Raw genomic sequence first — 6,141 nt, 5'->3', positions numbered from 1 at the left:
AGGTGTTTTCTGAATCCTTATCCCTCTGCTGCTTTGTCAAACTCACCCAAGCAGTTCTTAGGTGATTTCCTTGGAGACTAAATCGGCAGAAATGAGCTGAACGGTGTTTTCCTCCCCATCTTCTCAAGGAGGTCTGGTGACTCGCCCACCAAGTCTGCAGCAGTTGGGGTCACCAATGAGACCACCGAGCGGCCTCCTAAGCCCAGACGCAGGTCCAAATAATTCACTCAGTTCAGGCCAGTCTTTGTTCCAGATGGTGAAGTGGAGGTGGGCAACTCAACTGCGATCCCAGCTTTTTCAAACTGTGCTCTCTTACGTATCGGTCTCTCACTGCCGCTGTAATAAATTACACACACGTAATGGCTTAAAACTACACAAATGTATTATTTTATAGTTTATTATATAAATTATATCATTCTATTATATATATTTTATAGTTCTATAGCTCAGCAGTCTCACGTGGGTCTGGCTGAGCTACAATCAGGATGGCTGCAGGGCTGAGCTCCTTCTGGAGGCTCTGGGCGAAGAAACCACGGCCTTGCCTTTTCCAGCTTCTAGAAGCCGCTCGCGTTCCTTGGCTCACGGCCCCTTCCTCCGCCTTCAGGGCTGGCAAATGTGGATGGAGTCCCTGTCATGCTGCATCACTCTGACCGTCTCCTCTGCCTCCCTCTTCCAATGTTAAAGACCCTGTGATTATTTGGGTCCACCTGGATAAGCCAAGATAACATCCCTATCTTAAGGTCAGCTGACTAGCAACCTTAATTCCATCTGCAACTTTAATTGCCCTTTACCGTGTCACATGGTGCACTCCCGGGTTCCATCTTTGGGGCCATGACACCACCTCCTAGAATGTACCCACCTCCTTCAACTCTTCCTCCCCCCGTAACGCCTCCTCAAGTAAGAGCTCTTCTCGGGGAGAAAGTCTGACACCCAAGAAACACCTAGCAAAGCAGGTTTGATTCCCCAACTGCAGGGTTAAGGGTGGGAGAGTCTTGGAAGTGTAAGTGGGGGCCTTCAGGGGTGAGTGTTCTGAGTTAGCAGCCTGCACCGACTTCCCCATCATCCAGCCAGCCAGCCAGCGTCTACTGAGCACCCACGACCTGGCGCAGACGCTACGCGTGCCATGGGGGTGAGAGAGTCGGGTAAGAGGATAGTTGTTCATTCACGGAGCAGCCTGTGCGGAGACACGAATGTGGACACGGGGCTCGAAGAGACAAAAGGCGCCTGTACTCCTCCTTAGCGCCCTTGTAGCCCAGCAGCTGTAACTACTATGTAACGGGCAGCTGGGGACACACTACCTGTTTTTAACTGCTGTCTTAATCCTTTCGACTTCACAGCTTTAACCCATGGGTAAGATCACTGGGTACCCTCTGCGTTGACATTCATAAAGACGAACACGATGGCAAAGCTTTTATTCACTTAGGCCCTGATAAGGCCAATGTTGCCAAGAAGGACAAGAAACAGCAATGGAGACGCCTCCACACAGAGGCCCTCAGGGCTCCAGAGAACGAACACTTGCTTCAGAATCAGATCCCAGCAGGAAGGCGACCTCCGGCACGTTTCCTGGTGCACAGAATGGAAGTAATAGGGGCTTCCCTAGTGGCGCAGTGGTTGAGAGTCCGCCTGCCAACGCAGGGGACGCAGGTTCATGTCCCGGCCCGGGAAGAGCGGCTGGGCCCGTGAGCCGTGGCCGCGGAGCCTGCGCGTCCGGAGCCTGTGCTCCGCAACGGGAGAGGCCACAGCAGTGAGAGGCCCACGTACTGAAAAAAAAAAAAAAAAAAAAAAAAGGAGATAATCATACCCAGCCAGTAGGGTTGCTGTGAAGATTAAATTGAAGGATAACAGATGTAAAGCAATCATCACCTAGTAGGTATCCATTAAATGTTAGTTTTCTCTGCTCCAGCAGTTACTCACAAATTATCAGCATTTGCTGAATCCTGAAATACCAGCGAGTTACTCAAAACAAATCATTATAAACACTATACTCGTGCTGGCTGTAACTTCTTTCCAGTTTTAGCAAAACCATAGAAGAACCACACGGGGTCATATGGATCAAGCAATAGGGGCAGCTGAGCTGGGAGCAGTTCTGTCACTGGACCCCACCCAAAGCCAGCTGGACTTCACACTCCACTTTTTCAAAGTTGCTCCAGTAAAAAGGGGGTAAAGTCAGGCTTGCTTTTCTAAAATCCACCAGTGAAAGCAAAAAGGATGGAAAGTGAGCTCCAGCTTCAGTGAAGGTAGTAAATGATGGCAACCTCAAAAAACACGTGATGGCCGACAGCGACACAGAACCACATCCAGCATCCAGGGTGGACCCTGCATCTCTCTGCAGAGCCAGGACAGCAAACAGATGCCACTGAAAATGAGAGGGTCTTGAAAAAACTGGGAGGAAGCAGAATGGGAAGGAAGGCATTGCGGAAGATGGGTCCTCTGTGGAAGCGCTCTCGGCTTTGAATTCCAACCTGGAGAAAAACAGGAGAGAAGGAAAAATGACAATCAGTTTTGTGACTATTTATCATTCAACCCTAATTAAACAACAACAACAAAAACCCACTAAAAATATGAGTTTACTGGGATGCATTCCGAGGGCATGCCAAAGTGAAAAATGGGAAAATGCAGAAAAACCTGCTCCTAAATTAGACAATGATGCAGAACAGATGAGAAACCAAGGTGACTATTTCACTAGCTCACTCCCTCTCCTTGCTGTGGCTCAGACTACCCTTGAGTAACTTCCCACTGGAAGATGAGCAGTGCTCTTCAATAAAGGTCTGACAAAGACATGACCCAAGTGAAAATAGAACAGTCAGGAAAAAGGCTGACAAAGGACATGCTTTCAAAGAATTGTTCCAAAGACGGGGAAAAATATCTTCCAGGCAAATGCTTCTTTATATTCTCAGATAAATTTAAGAGAAAATGGAATATGGAAGAAATACCTGAGAGAAGAACTATAAGAGATAAAACAGAGAACATCACAAAATAGAGATAAAAATGAAGAATAGCAGAAGGGGATGAGATTTAAGATAACAAAACTGTTACCTAAACGAAAACCTCAATTAAAGCGGCAGGAGGGCTTCCCTGGTGGCGCAGTGGTTGAGAGTCCGCCTGCCGATGCAGGAGGCGTGGGTTCGCGCCCTGGTCCGGGAGGATCCCACATGCCGCGGAGCGGCTGAGCCCGTGAGCCATGGCTGCTGGGCCTGCGTGTCCGGAGCCTGTGCTCCGCAGCGGGAGGGGCCACAGCAGTGAGAGGCCCGCATACCGAAAAAAAAAAAAAAAAAAAACGCGGCAGGAATCTGAACAGACAATGCCAAGCCTGTGGAAACTTCACAGAATGCTATGGAAAGATGAAGGGTTACAAGGAGGAGGTGATGCACGTGAGAGAACGACATCAGGTTCCAATCTAGACTCAGTCAGTTCTAACACAGATGCGGCTACTTCATTCATTCTCCATGTAGTCATTCATTTGTTCCTTCTAAAACTCTTGAATAATTGAGTTCTGACTACGTGCAGGTGCTGTTCCAGGACCCCAGACATAAGCAGTGAGGAAGCTGCCAGCTCCCTAAAGCTGACTTTATCATAAAGACGGGGAAGAAGCAAGGAAATGAACCAAGTTCAGATACTATCAACTGCTATGAAGAAAACTAATCAGAGCAAGGATAGAGAGAGGGGCTGGGAGGACGGGTCCCCAGAGGGAGAGGACATGGAGCAGAACATAAAATCATTCCCAGGGCTTCCCTGGTGGCGCAGTGGTTGAGAGTCCGCCTGCCGATGCAGGGGACGCGGGTTCATGCCCCGGTCCGGGAGGATCCTACGTGCTGCAGAGTGGCTGGGCCCGTGAGCCGTGGCTGCTGAGCCTGCGCGTCCGGGGCCTGTGCTCCGCAACGGGAGACGCAACAACAGTGAGAGGCCCGTGTACCACAAAAAAAAAAGAAAAAAAGAAAAAAGAAAAAAAAATCATTCCCAGATATCATGGAAGGAACTTTCCTAAACTAAGGAAAGACCTGATCCCCAAATCCAGTGAAAAAAATGATACAAGACTGTAAACACTAAGATATATCCAGAGGGACAGGAACCAGAACAAAGAAATCAACTTACAAAGGTGAATTCCTGGATGATCCGAGATTTTGTGCGCACGGTTCAGAGCCAGGGGCCCACAGAACAATTCAGGCTGCACTGATGCTTGAGCCTCAGCTGCGGATGGGTGGGCCTCTGGTGCCTCTTTAAAGAGCAGTATTCCCAACCCCACATTCAGAACCTCTGACTCACTACGATGGAATTGCTGGTCCATATGATAATCTCTGATAATTCTGAGGTTGCAGGGGTCCCAGAAAACCACACTTTGAGAAACACTATCCTCCAAAGATTGGGGGGAAGAAGTATGACTCCAGGGTTTCACACCCAGCCAATTGGTTTGTGTCCACACTGAATAGAAAACTTTTTCTCAGTTATAGCATCCGTGAGCCCTTCATGGAACAAAGGCTAGATGAAATCTAGGAAAATAAATAAGGAAATTAGGAATGAGAATATGAACTGTGGTGAGCATTGCATGTATTTAAATATGGAATCAAGATAAAGAGATTGTAAGAATTATGGGGATAAAGCAGAAAGTCAATACTGTTTTATTTTAATCAAAAATACTAAAATTATTACAAACTAACAATAATCCAGAGATGGGGAGGGAAAAAGAGGATATAAAGCCACATATTTCCCCATCTTTCATGGGTTGGGACAAATCGGTTTTATTTGAAGTTGATCAATCAAGAAATAGAAGTATAAGCAATTTTTTAACATTATGAAAGTAACCCCTAAAAAAACTAAAATGAAACATAATCTTCCCAAATATTTACTAGACAGACTCACTCTCCGGTCCAGTTTTCTCTCTGTGTCTCTCTCACACACTCAGACCGTGTAAGCAAAAAAAAGAATACAAAGGAAGCATAAAAAATGGAAACAATAACATAAAATCATGCATAACGCCTTCTAAAAATACATCTGTCACAATAGATATAAACTGGATAAATTCACCACCTAAAAAGTATATTAAATTAAAATTCAAATATATGCTGTAAGAAACAGAAAGATTGGAAGTAAAAGTGTGCTAACAAAAAGAATATTCATGATGAGTAAAGCAGCTTTCAAAGCAAGGCGCCTGAAAGCCTTCACCTCATGCTGAACGCTCACAGCCTCAAGATGCTCTCAGCAACGCCTAAGTCTCCATCACGTTCCCCTCTTCACTTCCTTCAAAGTGCTACTGACCTCGGTGAATTGTCAAACATCTTGTTTAGTTGTGGCTTCTTGTCTGTGATATGTACAAAAGCAAGCTGGGAGACGGTGATGGTCTTCCTTCCTCATCCTTGTTGCCTAGAACAGCACATGAGTGATGCCCAGGAAGTATTTTTTGCAAAAATGAATAAAGAATAGATATGATTTCAATTACCATTTAGATGATTTGACACAAGAAAATCTGTTAATCTTTTGATCGGTAGATCAAAGACAAGAATGTGAGAAACAGATTCATGAAGAAAGTTTATAAAATTGAAAGTTCTTTTCTGATGTAAAAAACAATTTAATAGGTTAGATTCATCCTTAAATGGTGCATGTGTGCACACACACACATGCACATGTCTGCACACACACCAAAAGGCAACATAATACTTAACGGTGACATTTTGGAGGCCAGTGTTATTCATTCAACATAAGAAATGACTAACGTCTTCTTAAATCCTCGTATTTTTCTAGAGGAGGACAGAAATACACAGGTTAAAAAGTTAAGTAGTCATCAAAATAACAGAATGTTTACAAACCAAGAGAGCAGAGGAAAAAACTTTAAAAACCAAATAGAAGGCAAAGAATGAGAAAGAAAAAATCAAAAGAAATTGTAATTATAAATTTTTACTTACTTATTACTACTTAGTATATTGTTTATTATAAATTATAAAAATAAAAATATTTAAAACTGACCAATAAGAAACAACACACAAAATCATTGGGGATATAGCTACAGCAGTATTGGGAGAAAAAAAGAAAGCCTTGGTTGCATATTAAAAAGCTGAAGAAAAATAATCTAAATCTCCAACTCAAGAAGTTGGATAAGAAAAAGAGAATGAACCGAACACAGGTGGGAGGAAGAGCATGCAAAGATAA

At 44.5% G+C, this 6,141-nt stretch overlaps 1 long non-coding RNA gene across 2 annotated transcripts; it reads right to left on the bottom strand.

The window, feature by feature from the left end:
* Window positions 1-280: 280 nt before the first annotated feature.
* Window positions 281-5,719, bottom strand: LOC136793673 (uncharacterized). 2 transcript variants are annotated; one of them, XR_010839284.1, is made up of 5 exons: window positions 5,658-5,719; window positions 5,254-5,358; window positions 4,264-4,487; window positions 2,256-2,462; window positions 281-336 (listed from the first exon to the last, which is right to left on the bottom strand). It is a non-coding gene; the product is annotated as an uncharacterized lncRNA (long non-coding RNA). The 2 variants fall into 2 exon arrangements; XR_010839283.1 differs by lacking the exon at window positions 281-336 and having other exon boundaries at window positions 1,927-2,462.
* Between the last annotated feature and the right edge of the window lie 422 nt (window positions 5,720-6,141).

The sequence above is a fragment of the Kogia breviceps genome, chromosome 2 (assembly GCF_026419965.1).
Source record: "Kogia breviceps isolate mKogBre1 chromosome 2, mKogBre1 haplotype 1, whole genome shotgun sequence".
In the NCBI taxonomy this organism is placed as follows: Eukaryota; Metazoa; Chordata; class Mammalia; order Artiodactyla; family Physeteridae; genus Kogia; species Kogia breviceps.
This window is presented reverse-complemented; position numbering and strand designations above follow the sequence as displayed.